Raw genomic sequence first — 23,892 nt, forward strand, 5'->3', positions numbered from 1 at the left:
TCATGACTTACCCTTTCAGTGCTGCTTTGATGGGCATGTCATTAGGTGGATCCACACCGCCGTCCAATTCCGCTTACAAGACAATTGATTCTAAATGACCCGACACCCATTACTAACACCTGCCCTGATCTCTTGCTGATAAAAATTAATTCTTGCACTGCCCCTATCTGTAACTCAGTTATTCCCTGCTTAAAGGAAAATCCAAAGCCCTAAAACATGCTCTTTGGGTAGTGGGTCCTTGTGCCCGGGGTGAGCCAAAGGTTTGCTAATGCCTGGATCCTTGGGTCCACCGGACCAAACCCCATAGCTCACTCTGGAAAGGGGGCATCACACGGGGCGCTTGAGGTCGGAACTTTGTCACCTGAAAATGAAAAACAGCATTGGCTGCTACATTTCTGACACCTGCAACATGCCTTGCCCTAAACTAGATCCACCCCATCGCATGGTCTGATCATGATATGGTATTAGTAGATTTAAATTGGGAAGGTCGTTCACCCCCAAATTCGAAGTGGAGATGTAATGAATCCCTGTAGAAAGACCCAGTTTTTAAGGAAGAGATAGAAACTGAGATTAAGCAATTCTTCATAACTAATGACACAGGAGAGGTTAAAAAGGGATCGGTATGGGAGGCTGCTAAGGCCACGTGGAGGGGAGTCCTCATTAGAGAAGGGGCCCAGAACAAAAGAGATTGCTCACTCATAGAAAAGGGGCTCAGGGAGCGGATAAGCACAGCGGAGAGGCTTGCACAGTCTTCTCCTGACGACAGGTCTAAACATCTCATGGAAGCCAAAGAGATGAGGGAAGAGCTGAGGGTGCTTGAGACAGGAAATATAACCCAGAGCTTTTTTTATGAAAAAGGGGACAAAGCGGACGCCATTCTGGCGGCCTGACTGCGCAAACAGGGAGCATAGAGGTGGGTTGGCGCAATAGAAAGGCCAGACCCCACCCACTCAGATATTATGGGGACCACTGCAGAGGGATTCCAGGAGGCATTTGCCACCTTGTATGAAGACTTATACACTAGTGACATGTCAGCTACCACACAGGACATAGACGCCTACCTCGAGGAATCTCGCCTCCCCTCACTATCCAATGTAGAAACTGATGCTCTTGAAAGGGGAGGAGGTGCATAACGGCATCAAACGTCTTAAAAAAGGGAAGGCCCCGGGAGATGATGGCTTCACCCCAGGATGTTAGATCCTCACCCCCTTTCTGGTGACTCTCCTTAACGACATCTTGGAAACAGGCAAGGCGCCTCCATCGTTCGCCCAGGCACTCCTCACAGTAATACATATCACTCCTTAACATTGATGCTAAAATATATGCCAGAGTCATTGCGTCTAGAGTGGAGCACCACTTGCCGAGACTCATACACTCTGACCAAGTCGGATTTGTAATGGGACATCAAGGGGCGGACACGATGAGAAAGACACTCCACCTAATAATCGAGGCACAGAAGGCGGTGGGGGACCCGACGCTCCTCTCGATAGACGCCGAAAAGGCAATCGACAGGGTGGCCTGGGACTTCCTAGATAGGGTCCTCCTGCGGATAAGCATAGGACCAAGGCTCTGCCGAGGTATTAAGGCGATATACTCGTCCCCGAGGACCTGTGCAACAGTTAATGGAGGCTATTCTTGGTGGTTTGAATTGAAAAGAGGAACCAGGCAGGGTTGCCCACTATCAGCCATACTCTTTGTCCTCTCTCTCGAACCACTTGCCCAGAAATTGACACAAGATGAAAGAGTGGAGGGAATCACAGTTGGGGAACAGGTATATAAACTAGGCCTGTATGCCGATGACATACTATTACATGTAACAAACCCTCTAACGTCCATCCCAGCAGCGATAGGGATAATAGAAACGTATGGCCGCCTAGCTGGGCTCAAAATAAATACAGTGAAATTGGTGATTCTCCCGATAGACAAAGAAAAGGATGCCGATGTAGAACATTTTGCTCCTGTGGGTATGAAAATCAGCCTTGGCACACAGAGGTACCTGGGCATCAATGTCACCAGAGAGCTTAAGTACCTATACGAGGCAAACTTTCCCCCTCTGATGACGGTGATGGAAAAAGAACTTGAGAGATGGTCCAAACTAACGATTTCGTGGATGGGTCGACTGAACGCTATTAAGATGGTGATACTACAAAAAATACTCTACTTGTTTCAAAGGTTCCCCGTTCAGCTGCCAGATAATTATTTTGCAAAGATTAGACACTCCCTGCTACGCTTTTTATGGCAAAACAAAAAGGCCAGGGTCCCTAGAGCGCTATTCCACCTCCGCAAAGACAATGGAGGGGTTGGTCTACCGGACATACAGCTATATTAAAGGGCCACGGAGCTGAGAATTTTAATTCCGCATCTTAGACAGCGTACAGACTTACAATGGGTGGGCTTAGACAATCATCATCTTCGCCCCTCCAATGTCAGGGAATGGTTGTGGGTACCCAGAACAAAACTACACAAGAAACTACGAAAGCACCCCATACTCGGGACCCTGTGGAATGTGTGGAGACAGGGGAAGGGATCACGACATGGCCCTCACCTTTGGGACACTTGTGGGTGCGGGAATCCGAGATGCCATTCCAAACCCCAGAAAGGTTCCAAACTTGGTTTGAAGCCGGGCTGGAAAGAGCGGGACAACTATGGAAAAATGAGACCTTTATAACTATACAAGAACTTGACGAGGCACTTGGGATAGGCCCACTCACAATATTCCATTACCTACAATTAAAAGGGGTCATGACCAGGGACATCTGGAAGGACAAATTACAGAGACCACTCACTCCATTTGAGATACTCCTAGACACAGGTAGTGGCACCTGAGGTCTCATAAGTGTAATGTATACAGCCCTAGTAGAAGTGGACAAATCCCCATCTTATAAACTGAAAACTAAATGGGAAGCCGACCTATGAAGGGACCACTCCCACATACCTCGCTCCAGATGTGTAGGAAATCTGCCCAGACTTCCATAGCGTGCCAGTACAAATTACATGGTGTTAAATTGCTTTGCAGATGGCAATATGATCCAGCTAAACTCGCTAGGATGTATCAGGGAGTAAGCCCTTACTGTTGGCGGGGATGCAGGGACAAGGCCAACTACTGGCACATGTGGTGGGGGTGCGCAGCTGTACAGACATATTGGGATGAAGTCCTTAGCTGGATAAAGGAGCTAGATGGGGTGGAGAGGGAGAAACTACCGCTCATGATTTTGTTTGGCTTGGAAGAATCAGAGGACCCAGTCTCCAAACTCCCAAGAATGATTCATGGTCTACTTTTGGCTGCTAGAGTGTGCCTCACCACTTCCTGGAAAAGGGAATTTCGCCCAACATAAAATTAATGGATTGTTGTAGCCCGAAACATATATTGGATGGATAACTTAACTGCAGCCATTCACGGAGACCACACGTCCATCGACATACAATGGACCGACTTTCGCTCCAAATATATTACATGATGTAACACGTGCAAAGCCATCAATATTGTCTTTGAGTATTGCCTGCAATAGGACCATAATGTAATGCGAGGTGTACCAGCTAACTACAATGATGGGACAGGTAAGAAAATTTCATCTGATAATGTGACAACCACACGAACCTGAGGTGGTAAATGAGGGCTGGGGGGAGGGAACTTGAAGGTTGGGGGAGATAATAAATTAACATATAATGTGATAATGCAACATGTTGAAGCCAATGCAAGGCGCTTCTTGTTACTGTTATAATTTAATGACCCAATTGTTGCACTACTTTTTGTCTATGTTCTGATGTACAATTAAAATCTCAATAAAAACCGAATAAAAAAAGAAATGCAAAAAAAAAAGAGAAGAAAAGTATCTGACTATACAATTCTCACGATTAAAAGAAAATTAAATACAAAACGTGATAGCAATCATAATTTCTATTTGAGCAGGTTAAGAGTTGCTAAATATTTTCAGACAGTAATAGATGCATTGTAATTTCCATCTGACAGTCTATACCAAAATTCCTGGGAAATTATCCAACCAATATTATGTACAAATTTCCCAAACCCATATTCTTTTTGAGACCGAAGTGTTAACATTCCATTAATAGATTCTCCAAGGTTTGGATGGATTCCATTAATAGATGCTCCAAGGTTTGGATGGAGTTATCACTGCATAGCATGCAGAATTCTGGGATGGTGTTTGATCAATCTCTTAAGATTTGCCCTGTGGGTATCACGTTTAGCTGAGACCTAAGGATTAGCCCTCTATAGTATGAATTAGGAAATGTTTCCAAATAACGGGGACGTAAACTAAAGGTTTATCAAAGACTGGCGTGAATTTTCAACTTTCGAATCGCAGTAATAGTATCCACCCATCCTTTCTAAACAGACACTTTTTGATGTTATCCAGGTGACCACACAGTGCCTCCTTGATTTGCTCAATTTTCATCACAATCAAATCAGCTCTGTTTTACAAATTATTGATGGCGAGGATTGATCGAGCTAACATTCCTTCTTTTAAATCCATATAAATGGATTTTTCAGTTGGAGTCAAGATAGGTCTATAAAAGGCCTGAACTTTCCACTCTAACCACCCTCTCATGGATATCGGGCCCAATTCAAATCTTAATGCAACAGTAGAAGTGACTGAGGAAGATTAAGCCCCCGATTCCAAATAATCGATAAGGAATCACTTTGCACTTAAAAACTCAATGGGATGATTGAGAAACAACAATATTTGGAATGAATCTTTTTCATTTTCATTTGAGCCACAAATGTACCTGTTTTTCAATTTAGCCAACCATAGCATATTGGATTTTCTCACATCCAGACTAAAGCCCACATAAGTTGTCAATGTTGAGGGTATTATCAAAGCCTTATTTATATTCCAGGTGTAACCATATGGCTTATTATGATTATGGGTAAATCCCATGACAGTGGTTTTAGAAGGATTCATCATTTAGGGCGGCATATTGATCGACTGCCTCCATCAAATATTGCAGGCCATGCAGAATGTGGTCTAGTAAGAGCACATCATCTGCGTAAGTCATCCAAGTTATAGACAACTTTCCTATTTTAGGGGGCAAATACAATAGGCAATAGCATTTAATCAAGATCAGCAAGATAAAGATTAAAGAGCCAGGGAGCAAGGACACACCACTGTCTCAGCCCCCTGCGCACCTTAAGCTTTTCTGATAAGCTACCCTGCCTAGTCAGTCTAATTTGTAAATAGGTATCTTCATGTAGATGAATAAGTATAGGTAACAAGTAGTTTAGAATATGCCAGGCTCTCTGTTTTTTTCCAAGGTAAGAACCGATTGACCATGTAGAAAGCCTGTGAGAAGTCAATGGATGCAATATATATGTGAGGACTTCCCTTTGCCCAGGATTTTTCCTGCAGGCAGCTTATTATAAATCCATTCATCAGTGTGCCCATACCTTTCTTAAATCCAAGTTGGTACTTAAGCATTCAACTCTTGCCCAGGCTTCAGCTCCAGTTCTACAGTGGCATAGGGCACAAGGTTAATGCTGCTGGAACACAATGTTCTGGCATTCAGAGGTGGTGTCACGCTCACCCGATTCCCACGGAGGCGCAGGTCTGGCTTTGAGTGCTGATGCTTCTTCTATGGTGAAGCGCAGGACTCTGAAGATGGACTCACTGGCTCGCAGGAATATTCCCCTGTGCGTGAAAAGGGAGTATTACCTACTGACGGAATAATGCTCAAGCCTCCCACTCCCTTCCAGCCCTCCACGATACCCTTCCTCGATTCCCCATGAAGTCTCACCTTAGGGTCTGGAAGGATGAGTTCTCCATCCTGCTTCTGAAGCAGGGGCGCGTTGCAACCCAGTTACTTCACTGGATTGAGGTTTGATGGGAGTTCAAATAAGCTTGACTATTCAGGTAAGGCGCTGTAAGAGTTCTGTAGCAAGTTCAAAAGTTCAAGCTTAATAATAATGTTCATTGTCTTATTGCAGCAAGTGCTAACGCTCATGTCTTTTTTCCCCTTAGGGGCCGGGGTTCGGAATGCCGGAGATATGGTGCCGACCCGAAGTGAAACGTGCAGTTCCAGTAAATGACAGGTAAGTTCTGGATGAGAGTTCGGGTAATGTCTTTGCATTCGCTCATTCAATGTCTTTGTCTTTTTTCCCCATAGGGGCCGGGGTCCGGAATGCCAGGAAGCGGCAGGACCCGAAATGAAATGGGAATGACCCAACAGGTAAGTCTTAGAAGAAAACTGAGCTTTTGCTATTCCCTTCCTTCTCTCACCTTGTGTTCTTGTCTTTTTCTCTCTAGGCTCTAGGAAGTGGCTGCAGATCCGGATGATCGCTGCTGAAGATGGAGGTGCCCAGGAAAGGTGAGTGAAATGCAGCGCTGCAGCGATCGAAGCAAAATGCTTTTAAAATTATGTCTTCCCTTTCAGGATCGTCGGTGTGAAGTCTCTGTGATGCAGCTTTAGCAGGTAAGGTCTTCTTTCTCTCCAATTCTCTCTTAGCAGGTGACGCAGGATGCTGACAGGCGTGGCTGAAGTCCAGATGCAGGAGCTGACACGGTGAGCGTCCAGCTGCAAGGAGCAGAACAACGCGAAGCGTGAGTTGCTGATTGGGCGTGGTTTAAATAGCTTTGGAAGAAGTTCCAGGTATGTATCCTTCCCCGACCACACCCAGGGGAAAGTAGGTCCACAGGTTAAGTAGTTCCATTCAGGCCTCAAGAGGGCCTGGATGTAGCAGCATGGTCTGCATCAGGTAAGTGCACCTTAAAACACTTGAACACATGTCTAGCTTTATGAGCCTGGCGCCTAAGACGCCAGGACAGGGGTCCAACATGAGCCTGACGCCTAAGGCGCCAGGACTGTGTCCAAAGGGCCCCAGTTTGGGCCCGGTGGCGCTCCCCTGGGGGAAATGATGCCTGCCTCTGGGGTTGCTGGGTCGGACCTGGCTGCTTGGAGGTAGGCATCATGACAGTACCCCCCCTCAAGGCCCCTCCCAAGGTTGTTCCCTCCGGGGGTTTTGGCTTGTTCGGAAATCTCCGGTGGAACCTTTGTATTAATCGAGGTGCGTGAACATGGTTACTAGGCTCCCACGATCTCTCCTGAGGTCCATATCCCTTCCAGTCAACAAGATAGAAGAGTTTGGACTTTAACACCTTGGAGTCTAAAATGTCTTTAACTTCGAATTCTAATTCCCCTTCAATTTGAACTGGGTCTGGAGGCTTGGACAGTCGGGTCCCAGGTTGTACTGGCTTCAAAAGTGATGCATGAAAAACTGGATGAATATGCATGTTAGACGGTAAATCTAGTTTAAAGGCCACGAGATTGATTATAGCCTTGATGGGATAAGGTCCTATGAATCTGGGATTGAAGGTTCACGGGCCCTTGAGGGGTAAATGTTTCGTTGCTAGCCATACCTGATCTCCTACTTGGTAAGGAGGAGTTTTACTTCGGTGCAAATCAGCGTTTTCTTTATACTTTTTCTTGACTTGCTGTAAATGAGTTGCAGCTTCTTTGAAGGCTTGGGTTATTGTGGAATGCAGATGATTTACTGCAGGCATTTCCAGGGTCAGAGGTGGATCTAGATCAGAGGTCCGAGGATGGTGACCATACAAAGTATAAAAAGGAGTTTGTCCAGTTCCAGAATGCACTGAATTGTTGTATGCATATTCTGCGATCCAAAGGATGTCTTTCCAATTTAACTCGGATTGGTGTAACATGCACCGAAGATATTGCTCGAGAGTCTGATTGGTTCTCTCGGTTTGTCTGTCGGTCTAGGGGTGGTGGCTGGTGGATAGCCGCACATCTATTTGTGCTAGTTGGCAACACTTCTTCCAAAAATGGGAGATAAATTGACTTCCACGATCCGAGACTAATATGGAAGGGAAACCATGTATGCGAACTATATTCTGCAGAAATTCCTTGGCCAAGGTGGAAGCTGAAGGCAAACCTTTTAAAGGGATAAAGTGGGCCATTTTGGAGAATAGATCCACAATTACAAGGATAGTGTTGTAACCAGCACAAGGAGGCAGGTCAGTTATAAAGTCCATTGACAAGGTGTGCCATGGTGCCGGTGGAATATCCAAGGGTTGGAGTAGGCCGGCTGGCCTTTCCTTTTGACCCTTGTTTTGGGCGCAAATTCCGCAAGACAAAACAAAAGACTTTGTCTTTTCTCCAAGAAGGCCACCAGAAGTGGCGTTTGATTTTTTTCCTCCGTTTTAGCGATACCAGGGTGTCCTTCCATTAATGATTCATGATGATGGGCAATAACAAGTTCTTGCAATTCTCTACTAGGCAGAAACAACCGCTCCTGGAAGTAGGGTAAGTCATCCTTAACGGTGTAATGAGGACCCTTTTGACTCCATTCCAGTAAGGCTGAAGAGTCTAGAAGTTGTTTTACTTGCGTTTGGATGTCCTCAAAAGTTTGTAATGAAGTTAGGCCTAAGATTCTTTGTTCTGGTATGATTGGCACAGGTTCTAAACTCAAATTGGGTTCTTCCATGCCAATCCGGGATAAGGCGTCCACTTTACCATTCTTGCAGCCAGGGCGATAGGTAATTACAAAATCAAATTCCGCAAAGAATAGAGCCCATCGGAGTTGTCGTGAAGATTGAGCCTTGGCCGTCTTTAAATACTGTAAATTTCTGTGGTCCGTAATTACGGTGATGGTGTGTCTTGCCCCGAGAAGGTAGTGACGCCAAGCCTTGAAAGCAGATTTAATAGCCAGTAACTCTTTGTCGGTAATTGCGTAGTTGATTTCAGGAGGAGAAAATTTCCTGGACCAAAAGGCCACAGGGTGTAGTTGGTTAGTTTCTGGGTCTCTTTGCGACAGGACAGCTCCCATGGCCGAACTGGATGCATCGGTTTCCACAATGTAAGGGAGATCTGGGTGCGGGTGCTTCAATATAGGTGCAGAGGTGAATTTGGTTTTCAGGTCCTGAAAGGCTTGTTCGGCCTCAAAAGTCCATTCAAAGCGTTTGTTTTTCTTTAGGAGAGCTGTGATGGGTTGGACTGTTCGGGAAAATTCCGGGATGAATCTTCGATAGAAATTGGCGAAGCCGAGCATGCTCTGAACTCCCTTCACCGAGCTAGGAGATGGCCATTTGAGGATGGCGTCCACCTTTCGCGAGTCCATTCGGACTCCTTGAGGTGTCAGGATAAATCCGAGAAACTCCACCTCTGTGGTATGAAAAACACATTTTTCGAGCTTTGCAAATAGTCTGTGCTGGCGCAATTTCTCAAGAACTGCCCTAACATGTTTTCTGTGATCTGATTCTGAAGAGGAGTACACCAGGATGTCGTCAATATAAACAATGACACAGACGTCGATAAGTTCCCAAAGAACATCATTCATAAAGTACTGAAAGGCGGCAGGTGCATTGCACAAACCGAAGGGCATCACCTGATATTCGAAGAGCCCAAATTTGGTGCGGAATGCAGTCTTCCATTCGTCGCCTTCTTTTATACGCACCAGGTGATAAGCTCCTCGGAGATCTAAGTTGGTGTACACACAAGCGTCTTTCACCTGGTCGATAAGCTCAGGGATCAGGGGCAGAGGATAACGATTCTTAATCGTTATTTGATTTAGGGCGCGATAGTCTATACATGTTCTAAGGTCGCCCTCTTTTTTCGTCACGAAGAACAGAGCTGAGGAGACAGGAGACTTGGAAGGGCGAATAAAACCATTGGCCAGGTACTGATCTAAATACTGACGCAAATGTAGGTTCTCAGGTTCCATAAGAGCATAAATCCTACTACAAGCTAGTTGAGCATTGGGTACCAGATCGATTTGGCAATCATAAGACCGATGGGGAGGTAACGTGTTAGCCTGTTCCTTCTGAAAAACGTCTCGGAATTCTTGGTATTCTGACGGTAGCTGTACAGGGGTGGAAGTCGCTGAGGCTAGACCCATAACTGGATTTCTTGGGTATCAAGTTGGTTCACAATCAGGAAAACTTATCTTCTTTGCACGCCAGTCAATTCTGGGATTATGTGTTTCTAACCAAGGAATTCCAAGAATTACTTGAAATTGTGGGGCCTTGATCACATCAAACACGATTGCTTCCCGATGTCCATCCTGACCCACCAGTGTCATTTCAACAGTGGAATGCGTTACAGGCCCTGAGGCTATTTCGGTTCCATCTACTGTAGTAATGACATCTTGTGTTACTTTTGGGCGGAGAGGGAGCTTAATCCTGGAAGCCAATTCACGGTCTATGTAATTTCCAATAGCTCCACTGTCGATGTATGCTTTTATAGCATGCAACAGCTGAGGCTGTTTTGGGTCCACGAGCACCATTGGCATGACAAAATGCGAGGTCAAAGAGTTTGTTTTCAAGCTCGGCAAGCGGACCCCTACGCTTGTCGGACTAGGTCGTTTCCCGAATCAGGTGTCAATAAATCGTTATCAGTGGCTCCAACCACCTTCTTAGGTGGTTTAACCGGACAATTTCGAAGAAATTGACTGGAAGTCCCGCAATACAGGCAAAGTTGCATTTGCCGCCTTCTCTTTCGTTCCTTCTGTGTTAATGGTCCTTTAACACCGCCGATTTGCATAGGTTCGGATACGTCGGTACTCTTGGAGTTAGCGTGGGTTTTGATCGGTACTCGGGTTTCGTACTTGAACCGATCTGCTTTTCTATTTTGAAGTTTGTGATCAAGTTGAACCACCAAGTCTATGTAGTCTGCGCAGACCTGGGGTGGATCTACTATCTGAGCTAGAACATCCTTAAGCTCTCCGCGCAGGCCTCGATGAAACAATGTGATCCTTTTGTTTTCTGGCCATCCAGTTTCCACAACCAGTCTATTAAAGGTGGCAACGTAGGACAGAAGATCCTGATTACCTTGTCGTAAGGATAGCAGTTCGTTATCAAGGGCCTGTCCTTAAGAGTATCGAGCAATCTTTCCATGCTGGCCTGGAAACCCTGAAAATTCTGGAGAATGGGATCATCCTGATTTACCAATGGAATAGACCAATCGGCAGCACTGCCACTGAGGTAAGATAGTATAAAGGCTACCTTGGTCTGGTCGTTAGGGAAGGCCCCGGGTCTGCATAGAAAGTGTAAACGACATTGGTTCACAAAGACGGCATATGTCTTGCGATCCCCCGCAAAACGTTCAGGCAGGGCCAAAGGCATGTGTCCAGGTAGATTGATTTGTACCGGGTTATTCAAACCCATTGATGTGGAAGTATCTCCGGAATTAGGTAAAGGAGTGTGCCCTGCCTGGGCCTGCAATAACCTTTTGGCCAGGTCATCTGTTCTTTCCTTGGATAGGATCAGTTCTCTTTTGAGAGCGTTAGTCTCCTGGCGGGCTGAGTGCACTTCTGCCCGTAATTCCCCCAAAAGCTGGGCCAGCTGATCTGTCTCGGAAGTCTCCATAGCGCCCGGGTGGGAAATTGTGGGTAGGCTTCGCGTTCTGTCACGCTCACCTGATTCCCACAGAGGCGCAGGTCTGGCTTTGAGTGCTGATGCTTCTTCTATGGTGAAGCGCAGGACTCTGAAGATGGACTCACCGGCTCGCAGGAATATTCCCCTGTGCGTGAAAAGGGAGTATTACCTACTGATGGAATAATGCTCAAGCCTCCCACTCCCTTCCAGCCCTCCACGATACCCTTCCTCGATTCCCCGTGAAGTCTCACCTCAGGGTCTGGAAGGATGAATTCTCCATCCTGCTTCTGATGCAGGGGCGCGTTGCAACCCAGTTACTTCACTGGATTGAGGTTTGATGGGAGTTCAAATAAGCTTGACTATTCAGGTAAGGCGCTGTAAGAGTTCTGTAGCAAGTTCAAAAGTACAAGCTTAATAATAATGTTCATTGTCTTATTGCAGCAAGTGCTAACGCTTATGTCTTTTTTCCCCTTAGGGGCCGGGGTTCGGAATGCCGGAGATATGGCGCCGACCCGAAGTGAAACATGCAGTTCCAGTAAATGACAGGTAAGTTCTGGATGAGCGTTCGGGTAATGTCTTTGCATTCGCTCATTCAATGTCTTTGTCTTTTTTCCCCATCGGGGCCGGGGTCCGGAATGCCAGGAAGGGGCAGGACCTGAAATGAAATGGGAATGACCCAACAGGTAAGTCTTAGAAGAAAACTGAGCTTTTCCTATTCCCTTCCTTCTCTCACCTTGTGTTCTTGTCTTTTTCTCTCTAGGCTCTGGGAAGTGGCTGCGGATCCGGATGATCGCTGCTGAAGATGGAGGTGCCCAGGAAAGGTGAGTGAAATGCAGCGCTGCAGCGATCGAAGCGAAATGCTTTTAAAATGATGTCTTCCCTTTCAGGATCGTCGGTGTGAAGTCTCTGTGATGCAGCTTTAGCAGGTAAGGTCTTCTTTCTCTCCAATTCTCTCTTAGCAGGTGACCCAGGATGCTGACAGGCGTGGCTGAAGTCCAGATGCAGGAGCTGACACGGTGAGCGTCCAGCTGCGAGGAGCAGAACAACGCGAAGCGTGAGTTGCTGATCGGGCGTGGTTTAAATAGCTTTGGAAGAAGTTCCAGGTATGTATCCTTCCACCGATCAGGTATGTATCCTTCCCCGACCACACACAGGGGAAAGTAGGTCCACAGGTTAAGTAGTTCCATTCATGCCTCAAGAGGGCCTGGATGTAGCAGCATGGTCTGCATCAGGTAAGTGCACATTAAAACACTTGAACACATGTCTAGCTTTATGAGCCTGGCGCCTAAGGCGCCAGGACAGGGGTCCAACATGAGCCTGGTGCCTAAGGCGCCAGGACTGTGTCCAAAGGGCCCCAGCTTGGGCCCGCTGGCGCTTCCGTGGGGGAAATGATGCCTGCCTCTGGGGTTGCTGGGTCGGACCTGGCTCCTTGGAGGTAGGCATCATGACAGGTGGCCTTTTAATCTTCTGCACCTCTAATCTAAAATATAATAGTTGTATAGCTTAATCAATTTAGCAGCCCAAAATCTTTAAATATAAGCCATGCCTAGTCGTGGCATAGTGACTTCTAAGGGCACACAATTGTACAGCCACAGCAATTTGATATCATACAAGTGTCATCTCTTCGAGCAGGGCCAGCTAGGACAGGACTGATGTGTATTGTCTAGTCTGACTGTCTGCACAGCTGCCATGTGGAACAATGACCAGGATACTGCCTCTACAGTATAGGAACTAACATCAGGAGATCTCCTGGGAACTGGCGTTTCAAAGGCAACACTGATGCAACAAAGCCACTCTCACACCAGGATCCTGTCCACTGGAGTCCCTTTGAGGTCAGCTGGCATGGGAAGGGGGCGGAGTTCGAGCAATCAGGAGGGAGAGACTGGCTGAGAGAAGGGCTCACCCATCTTGGTTTCTGTTAGGGCTCTCTACCTCTTCCCGTAAACCCCTCTCGGATTTCCTGCTGGCAAAGTACCTGGGAGTGATGTCAGAAGGAAAAGGGTACTTGTTATAAGAGCCTAGTTTGAACCCCTCAGAACAGGCTTTCTTTGGACTAATCAATCTCTGGTCACATTTTGCCTGTATTTGGCATATGTAAGGAGCCAGGAATGAGACTCAGACACAAGGGATTCATAGTATAGGTCAAAGGCGTTCATTAAAATAAAGGGGGGGATGCCTCTTTGTCCCTGCTCTAAAAGGCGTTTCCCTACCTAGAACCAAAACTAAGGGTCTGTCGGCGTCAGAATGTCCAAAGAAAAACCGTCCCATGTCCAAAGTACTATTCTGGCCCTCACATTCTAATAAACTAAACTCAAAAGTGAAAAGGGTAATGTCTTTGGCCTTGTGTGTTTCATAAATGTTGAAAAAGGAAAATGCCTAACTCCAAAACAAAAGATCTGACAGGATAGAGTTCCTTGTTCCAGAGGGTGGTTCCCTTCCCCTGGATTTCTCTTCCTTTAGTGCTTTATTCAACAATATCAGTTCCTTGGGTTTCCATTGAAAAATCACACAACTGGTATACAAAACGACCTGGCTTTCTGTATTTCTCTGGTTAGGATACCTGGTGTACTCTCCTGACATATTTTCACTCCTCTTGTTATGATCAGTACAGCTGTCTTACTCCTCCTCATAAACCTTTCTCAGGACCTCTTTAAATCATATACTTCATATATAATGTTCAAATTGTCCTTGCCTGGTGTGCATCCCTACCAGGGCTTGCTTTATTACATACACTTCCAACTGCCTGGTATACTGTCCTGCCAGGGCTTTCTTAGATGTGCGGGCACACTTGCAACTGCCCGTTATACTCTCCTGCCAGGGCTTTCTCAGATCAGTATCTTTCTCACACTTTTAAATGTGCCTGACATACTTCCCTGCCAGGGATTTTCTTATCTGAGCTCTGCACACCCCTTCAATCTGAATAGTCTCTTAGTGTTCCTGCCATTTAATCTGCCTGGTATGTTATCATGCCAGGACTACTGTTACATGTGCATTGCATGCACGCACAAACTTGAAAAGTATTGTGTTTCTCTTCTGTATTTTCTTTCAGTTAAATACTCTTTTGCTCTTTCTCTCTCATATGCTTCTTCCGCATACTCGGTTTTGGCGTCCCTGGTTCCCTCGGGTGGACTCACCGGCTCTGGCTCACGTATTCTCCTTCTGCCGCAGTAAGCCGGTAACATTGCTCAATGTTTCCTCTTCTGCTGCTGCATCAATTTCTTGGCTTCTCCTCATCCTCCGGTCCCTGCTGGGCTAATCTGATTCGTGTCTTCAGGCTCTGGTAAGGCAAAGTCTGCCTCCAAACACCTACGAACACAGAGGAGCACTCTGTTGGCTTCTGGTGTTCCTGCATCGTGTTTCTTCTTGTGGTCAGCTTCCCTGTCTCTGCTTCCAAAGCAGGTTTGCTCCACCTCCCTTTCTTCAGCCTCACAATCTGTCTGCTTGTTCCGGGAGAAGCATCTTTCTCTCTCCAAAAGAGCACCCCAGTTAGCTGCTTCATTTGTTTAAATCTCCCAGTCACAGGTATGCGCTTGCACCAACTAGAACGCAGCCTGTGTACCTGGTCGATATGAATTACTCTGTTTATCTTCCTCGTTGCAGTTTCCTTGTAGTTATTGAATAGAAGTCCAGTCTTTGACACGGTCAACCATGCCATCCTACTCAATCGTCTCTGTGATGACCTGGGTATCACCGATCAGGCCCTGCCCTCTTTGACCTTGTTCATCTCCGACTGACCCTCTCAGGTCCAACTTGGGTCCTTCCTTTCCTCTATCTCACTCTCTACCTGTGGTGTTCCCCGGTGGTCTAACATCTCTCCCCGGCTGTTCAACTAATACCTGGCACCTCTCGCCCACCACATTGCCGCTCTCTGCTCCAACTTTCAGTGCGATGCAGATGACACTCAGTTCGTTTTCAGGCTCCCCTCTGCCACCTCTTCTCCTTCTCTCATCTCTGACTGTCTTGCAATCCAGGAGTGGTATGCCGCCAATGATCTCTGCCTTACTGCTAGTAAGACGGAGATTCTCCTAATCGGCACACCTGCACCCTCCTTTCCCCTCACTCTCTGGCCGGCCTGATTCGGCCCTCTTCCTGCTCCCAACTGTAAAGCTAAGAACCTCATGGCCATTTTCGACTCCACTCTCCTTTCTTCTCACATCTCCGACATCTCTAAGAAGTCAAGCTACCAACTGCGCTTCCTTAGAGGTATTCATGCTTTCCTCCCCCTCCCCCAGAAGCTCACTGTCTCTAGAGCTCTGGTTCTCTCTAGGCTGGACTACTGCAACAGCCTCTTTCTAAATCTGCCTGCTTCTACTCTCCGCCCTCTGCAACTCATCCAGAACAGGACGGCGAGACTTGTCCTTGGCCTCAAGCCCAGTGATCGTATCTCTCCAGCACTGAAATCTCTACATTGGCTCCAGGTAGCTGCAACGATCAAGTTCAAGAACCTCTCCATCGTCCACACGGCCCTCTGGGGCCTGGGTCCTCAATACCTCAACTCTCTCTTCGTAAATACCTTCCTACTCAAGCTCTTAGCTCCTCCACCTCCAACTCCCTCAGGGTCAGTCGCTTCTCCAAGCAACGAGCTGGTGGTAGATCTCTTCTTTGGCTGGGGCCTCCCTCTGGAACAGCCTCCCTGCCTCTCTGAAACTCGAGGATAACCATCTCCAGTTACGTGAGGCACCTCAAGACCTTCCTCGTTGCTTCTGCCTTCTCGCTTCCTCTCCCCTGTTGATTTCCTGTCTGATACTGCACTGGTCACCTGGCTACCCTCTGATTTTGGACCCAGGTCCCTACCCGCCCAGTTGCACACCTGCACTACCTCCTGGCAACCCTTGCACTTGCGTCTGTATCTGTAATCCTATAGTCCCCCCTACCTGCACTTTTGGACACCTGCTGTCTGCACTTACCCTTGCACCTGCCACCTGCTGGCCACACTTCTTGTTATTGTTTTGATCCCATGTACAGCACTGACCCCTCCCTTTCCCCTGGCACTTTTCCCTTCCCCCTGACCCTCCCCTGCACTTGCGCGATCTCAATGTACTTGGCCTAGTAAGATCGTGGTCTCTGTCCTCCCTCTGTTCCCCCTCCCTTGCCTCTTCGCGCCTTGAAACACTTTTGTATAGGCACGGTACAAATGCCATATCATATCATTCTTTTTGGTTTACAGGTAAAGTCTAGGTAATTGTTCTTTACAGGCAGGTCAGCTGTGGATGACTTGTTAGAGGCTGAGAAGGTATTCTCTTCAATTTTAGAGGGCAAGTCAGATTTTGACAACTCACCTACAGTTCTTATTAGATGGTTCTCATCCTTCCTAGGTGGATGAGGGGAGATGGAAAAGTATGCCATTGCAGCATTAGGCAGGGAGTGGGTATTCTTAAAGAAGAGGGGATACCATGTCTCATCCGATGGCTCCATGATATTCTCCAGGAGGTTGTCTCCCCACCCACGGGATCCTCTCTCATATTGCCGCCCCCAGGGTCAGGAACATGTAGCGGCCACTGTCCCCTGGCCACATGGGGAGAGGTCATCGCCGGGAAAGGAGTAATGACACCATCAGACTCATCACAAGAAGAAATCATTTCCTTCTTTGATTCATCTTTGTACTCCAAAGACTCACCGAATCTCTGTTGAGATTACAGTATGCTCCAAGGTCCTCTCTCATGGAGGTGAATGAAGTAGGCATCCAAGGCAGATGCAAGATTTGTGCCGAACCATCCCCAGGGAACATTGGTGGTCCTCTCTGCTGACTGCATAGGAACCTGTTCACTGGAGGTGAAGAATCCACTGTAAGAGCGAGCCAAGCTCACTGGAGTGGGAGTACAGAACTAAGGGCTTACCTTATCCCTGGAGACTCTGGTTTGAGCCACCTAGCAACCCAGAAGTTAAGGAACAGGTCTGGGCCTGGATTCCCGCATTGAATGCTTCGGAGCTTTGGAGTACTGAAACAATCTAGAGGCAGAGGCAGGTGGGCTGCTCGTGGTCTCTTTACACCAGCTGCAGAACTTGTTGCACACACGGGTAATGCCAGAATATCACAAGGCCAATTGAAGCTAACGTCAACCCAACATTCCACCCCCACCACCTCTCAAGTCATTCTGCAGTACATGTGCAGGTATTGCCATATACACCTAGAATTTCAAATGAGGTTGCACTTTCAATTCCATCTACTATTGCAGGAGGTGAGGAGCAGAATCTCATGTAACGAACATCGGGTGGAAAACACGGTGTGCTTGAATTGCAGGTTGAAATTGAAAGTTTCAGGCCTCCGTCTCAACTCCCATCCATTGACGAGGAGTCTGACAAAAGTGAATAGGTTTGGAGTGACATCGATGATGATTAAGATTACGATGCATCAGACAGGAAAGTGTATTGCTGCTGGAAAGCATTGACACGAGTGGTGAAGAGCAGGAGGAGAATATGACAACAGAGGCTGTCAGGTGTCTTGACCCACAGTTGAATTATTATGCTACAACATTTGGTGCTGTGGGCTTAGAAAGTCCAAGATGGCTGAAAAGCCCACCTTTGTGCCAGAATCCAGGAAAGCCGCGCAGTTTTTGCACACACCAAAATGGTCACCTGACCTGCCACCCACCAGTGCGAGCGTGATGGGCCAGAAGCGCCATGAGCGAAATCAGTGCAAAGGAATATGGTGCTGTTCAAAATCTGTTTTAATTGATGTAAAAAAAAAATCGCTAAAATCATGGGCACAAAACCACCGGACAAAAAATCCAACTTCTGGTTGGGTGTTCTACATTACCCCACTACAGAATCCACATCAATACAATGTTAGCAAGGATCATATGTTATCAAGTAAAATCCCCTTTTTGAAATGGATTAATTCAAGACAGCTCCCAAAAAGGGGTGCAGTACCGGCGCTCGACACTAACAGGCGCTAGCGGTCTAAACTCTGACAGGAGGCCTGTATTTCAGGAGCTGACAAGGAACCTGAGTTAGCTGGAAACTTCAAAGCCATGCTGATCAATGGGAAGCCTTCACACCTCAGAACTCCTTGCAAGAAGGCAGTCTGATTCAATTAAAGGTTCAAGAGGCCTCTGTCCATGGGAAACATTCACACCGGCCCTTACCAGCAACAGCACAGGAGATCACATGGTCGTGTTAATCAGATGCAGAGTGGCACCCTAGTCTGCTGACCTCAGTCAACACAATAGACTCTTTTCTACTGAACAGGATATGCTGATTTGAGGTGTAATTGTCAAATGTTGCTCTGGGGGAAGGAAAGACATTTGATCTCTGAGTCAAGCCAAGTTCCCGGGGGCGGGGACAAGCAAATGGGTGTACTGAAGGAGAGGCAAATGTATGTTTTATTTAATTACTTATAAAATATTGTATTAAGCTTACAAAAATGTACAATTTGGAGATTCTTAATATGAAAAATGTACCTACAAATGTGATGTTCTGAGACCGAATCCCGGGATTTATGAATATTGTGGGTACGGTGTTTATGCTAGAGACATGATAACTTATAGAGATATGCTCAGGGAGGGGGTGTACCTCTGTGGAAAATTTGATGAAAAACCAATATGGCGAAACCCACTAAAAAGCACAAAATGTTGTCGTTTCTGAACCCAAGCTTGCAGGGACATGGGGCTTGAACAGAGAACTGTATTAAATTAATCTGGGATGTGTACATGTATTCTTAACAACTTGTGTACCTTGGAAACATGTTTGATTATGAAAAATTGGGTTCTCAGTAAAAGCAAAGCGGCGTTTCTTCAATAGATTGTAAAATGTAGCCACACTCTGACTCACAACTCTGTTCTCCAGTGAGAGCACAGAAAATCCTTTAACCTATCAGGATACTCATAGGGTTGGGCATAGAAAGTCAGCCTTCCCACCCACTTTCAAAAGACATAAAAAGAGCCATTGAGAGCCAGGTAGAGACATTCACTTTCCACTTCAAACTGATTTCTTGCGAAGCGCTTTGCCAGAAGACTCCAGAACCAGAATCCAGACTTCAAAACTTGTAGCAGAGAGGCCTAGTCCACAAGCTGAATCCTTCAGAGGCCTCAGAAATCAGCAACCTAACCAAACTATTCAACAGCCGGGCGAGCTGTTTGATTCTGGCGTAGAACCCAGTACCAGACCCAGAAAGCAGAGCTGTATCCAAACCGCAGACCAGACCCAGACCAGACCGCTGAGCAGTGCCAGAACTTTTGCCAGAATCAGAGATCCAGACCCACAGAGCAGAGAGAACCGCAGCTAAACCTGTTGACCAGATCTGTGACGAGGCCCATTCCTTCCAAAATTAGGTGCGAGTATCCAGCCAGAGCTGTGCAAAAAACCAATCTCTTAGTTTAAAATAATCAAATTCAAACCATTTCAACCCATTTAGAACTACATAGAAATCGTGTGTCCGTTCTGTGATTTCAAACCTGTGAAAGTGTCATTTGTCATTTGGATCTTACTTTATTTCTGAGAATCGACCTCCACTAAATTGTCCGGATCTTTTGAACCGCACGTCCTAGGAGCGAGATTTAACTTTCATTTTAAAGCTAGGAATCTTATGGTTTTTCCATAATCGCGATCGACGCACTCGGAAAAAGTACTGCAAATTGCAATTTGACTCAAACTTCTTCACCTGTCAAAAATAGCTGTCTTTTGCTTGCATTGCTGAAATTCGTTTTCAAACTGATAATCCCTCATGAATCATTGCTAGTGTAGACCTGAACTAATTCAAAGTAGCTGGCACCTACCCTGAATCTCCTATAGGCATTTTTAGCATATTTTTCACTTCTTTGCTAATTACATGTAAAAGTATCTCTGCATGTTTTAAAAGCATACCGGTTGCTCCAAGCTTGCTAGGGGGAACTAGAATTTGTATTGCATTTGAGTATATTCCTGAAAATTGTGTGCTCTCCTTCCATCTCTTTATATTGCATTGGGGGGGAGGGGGAGTGAATTGCCACAAGGGGAAAAGTGATTATATTATCTCTTGTTGAAACCATATCAGTTTATTTCTGTGCTGCATTCTTTTCCAACATTGCATTTCCTTGAAACCATAAAGGATTCTCCGCTACCTTATCCTTTCTATACCAACTCCTAAGTGATTTTAAAAAAAGTGTGCTACTTCCATCTCTTTATATTGCATTGGGGGGGAGGGGGAGTGAATTGCCACAAGGGGAAAAGTGATTATATTATCTCTTGTTGAAACCATATCAGTTTATTTCTGTGCTGCATTCTTTTCCAACATTGCATTTCCTTGAAACCATAAAGGATTCTCCGCTACCTTATCCTTTCTATACCAACTCCTAAGTGATTTTAAAAAAGTGTGCTAGTGTAATATTATCCATTGTTGATGACTGTCATATTCATAAGTGTGCTATCAAATATTAATTTATTTATAAAAGTGTGATATATATATATATATATATATATTGTTTAATTTTTCAAATAAATCTTTTGATTTGCAAAACAAACCTACTCCTTGGCTCAGTGGGGTCAGGGGATTCAAAGAGAGGGGCGTTATACAAGGGTTTATCATCCAGATATATGAACTTGTCATAAAAATATATAAATAAGGGCTTCCCTTGGGCATCCCAGACTAGGCATTGACTTAGTTGGAGTGCTGAATTGAAGTCACTTAACAAGGCTGAAGTAACAGAATCACACCCCCAACCTGTGTGGGCTTTGTGGGGGGGTCAGTAATGAAAAGCGGACAACTGCTTGTAGGTTTCTCAACATGAAGAATTTTATTAGAACAAAAGGTGCAAATAAATTCTTGATTAACCTACTCTATCAGGGAGCTCCCTACCTAGTGTGAGGTTGGCATCATGGAAGTTAACACAGACAACAGAATGAATATGTAACAAAAGGCTTTTATTAACAAGAATGTCAGCATGGTGTAAAGCCTAACTAGCCCTATAGTAAGGTGGGACTTCCCTACTTAGGAAACTAAGGATAGTCTGTGTCAATGAGTTCAACTGAACTCATTGACAGTCTGTCTGTATCGAAAACCTATGATTGCCCTCACAACTAAGACAAAACAATGTGTAGGGATGTCAACCAAAACTAAATAGTGTTACAAAGTAAAGTTGGAGCCATTTCCAGTTTGGGCTTATTCTTCCGCTTTTTTTTCCCCAAATGTCAACAAGTTCAGCACAATGTTCAGGTTACTTTCTTTTGGATTTAAAGCAATAGAGGTCCACACCTTTATAAATGTAAGAATGCCCTTGCCCAAGTTCAATATAGTTCCAGGGCAGTAAGTCTCAGGTTTGCCTTCCCCAAGTTCAATATCAAAAGATGTCACAAAAAGAAGTATCTTGAAGCTTTGTCTTTGAACTGACTTTCAGGAATTCTTCACAGCTCAGGGTTCCCTTCCCCAAGTGTCATAGGCACCAATAGTAGTTTTTCTTTCAACACAATAGCACATTTCCTTGTTAGCATATAGGGGTTCTCTAGTCTTGGCGTAGTTGTTAGGCCACACGGTCCACCAATTACAGGTTACGCAACCATGAACTTTGAATTCTCTTCTAGCAGTTCATTATTCAACATATAGGAGTTCTCTTCGTGTAGTTCAATAAACAAGTGGTTTCTCAAATGCAACTCCCAAAACAATTTCTCAAACTTGACATCAATTCTGCAGAGTCCTTCATTCAATGTAGTTTCCTATTTTCTTTCAGTTCATAATTACATGGTAGCAGGTTCGCTATTTGCACTCAATTATGTATTAAAGGTTAACTGTTATGCCTCGGCAGGCCCGCAGGAAGGTTATTGCCCTCCGTAAGGGTATGCGTCATATTGCAAACCCATTCTACGCCCATTGGCAACTGCCCTGGAAAATAGTGGCTTTGGCTCACTCCGCAGCACTCTGCGGCAGGTTTGGACTACAATTCCCAGCTTTCTGCCTCCCGCTGTCAGCTCAGAGGCGATGATGCGTGAGCCTCGGTTTCGTCCGGTTCCGCCTTCTCCTTCCCGATTTAAACCTCGGAACCGGGCGAAACACTGCTTCTGATTAAAGTTGCATCCCGGTATTTAGAAGTTCCGTCTTCAATCCTACTTTAATTACCCGTGTACCAGACCTGTTTCTTCTTTCACGGACTGCTTTTGCCTGCCGCTTTTGGAAAACTACTTACCCGTGTACCAGACCTGTTTCCTCATTCACGGACTGCTAGTGCCTGCCGCTTTTGGAACCTTGTGATCACGGCATCGGTAAGACTCTTCTTTTCACCACTTGCTAACAAGCACATCTCCTGTACTCATTGTACCTTGCCGCTGAACTATATCACCTGCAACACTCCAACTCAATTGTGTCCTTTATTGTTGCTGTTATCATCCTCTTTCCACAATCAGACTTCCATTGGACATTCTTCAGTAGTGCACAGGGACGCTTTGCGGATAGTGCACCTACCCGACTCTAGTGCGGCCCTTGTTCCGCCCGGATTTAGTTTCCCTAACGACCCTACCCATTTGTTATTTTGCACTTCCGTTTTCATGAACTCTTTGGACATTACAGACTCAAAACCACATCAGTGGTAAGGGTTTTCTTTTGTATGATTATCCATTCTCCTTAGCTAATTGACAACTATTGTCAGGATAGGTTACATTCTCCTCTCTTACTCGTACGTGGTTCCGGTTGCCTTGAAACAAGCGGAGGGCATAGTTCAGGTACTACTAGAAAGAAGTATCGAGGGAAAGGGATCTTTCTTAAATTTCCAATTGCTCACCTCTTGTTTTTCCTTTACAGCTGGGTTCTTGGCGGCGTGTTATCCCCGCCCTTTTGAGCGATCAGTCCCTCTGCCTGGTCTTACCCAACAGAGAGTCATATCGTTAAAAAGGTCTTGTGCCCTCACAGAGAGGAGGCTAGGTTGGAGGCCCCGACCTAGCTCTTCAATCAATAGTTCAGTCCTGTGCCTTCCGGCCACCGATTTGGTATACTTCCCGTCCGGTGAGTAACATTAACAGTCTTGCTGTTTCATTCAGTTCAATATTCCATGAAAGCAGTTTGCTTATTTTCCATTCAGTTCAGTAGTCAATATTAGCAGTTCGCGTATTTTTTCTTTCTTAATCTTTCTTGGGGATTTTGCTGATACTTAATCTCTCGCGTAGCTCCCCTTCTGTTAAATGCTATTTTGCTTACAATTCGTCATCCCCTTTTTGTAAAAGGCTTTCTTTCTTCATAGAGAGACTTTCGAGCATCTATCGCTTGATACACGACCACTCTGTTACTTAGTATCCCTTAGCTTTCTAATTTTCATTGTTGCTCATTCTTTTAGCATTGATCAGAGATTGAAAACACGTATTCGTTCGCACTCAATTATTCCGCTACATTGTATTCACTTGCACCAATCACATACCCGGTTTCACATCATCTGAAACTCACCAGTTGTTTTCCTGGCTAACTGTTGGAGTCTGTTGAAACATATTTTCCCTGCTGGGCACTTCTGGCGTCTCAGATGCTCTCCCACCGTGCTCGCCTTCCTTCCTGTTACTACTCCTTTTATACCCTCTTGAGACTTTGATAGGTTGCATACTTAGGTTCAATTGCTTGACTTTGCCTGAACCTATTAGTGGGACATGTCTGTTCAGTATACTG

General features: G+C 45.7%; 1 protein-coding gene across 4 annotated transcripts in view; it reads right to left on the reverse strand.

The window, feature by feature from the left end:
- Positions 1–23,892, reverse strand: part of KPNA5 (karyopherin subunit alpha 5) — a 594,400-nt gene that overhangs the window by 532,917 nt on the left and 37,591 nt on the right. The window lies entirely within an intron of this gene.

Source organism: Ambystoma mexicanum, chromosome 4p, assembly GCF_040938575.1.
Source record: "Ambystoma mexicanum isolate Mex_15411 chromosome 4p, UKY_AmexF1_1, whole genome shotgun sequence".
NCBI classification, from domain to species: domain Eukaryota; kingdom Metazoa; phylum Chordata; class Amphibia; order Caudata; family Ambystomatidae; genus Ambystoma; species Ambystoma mexicanum.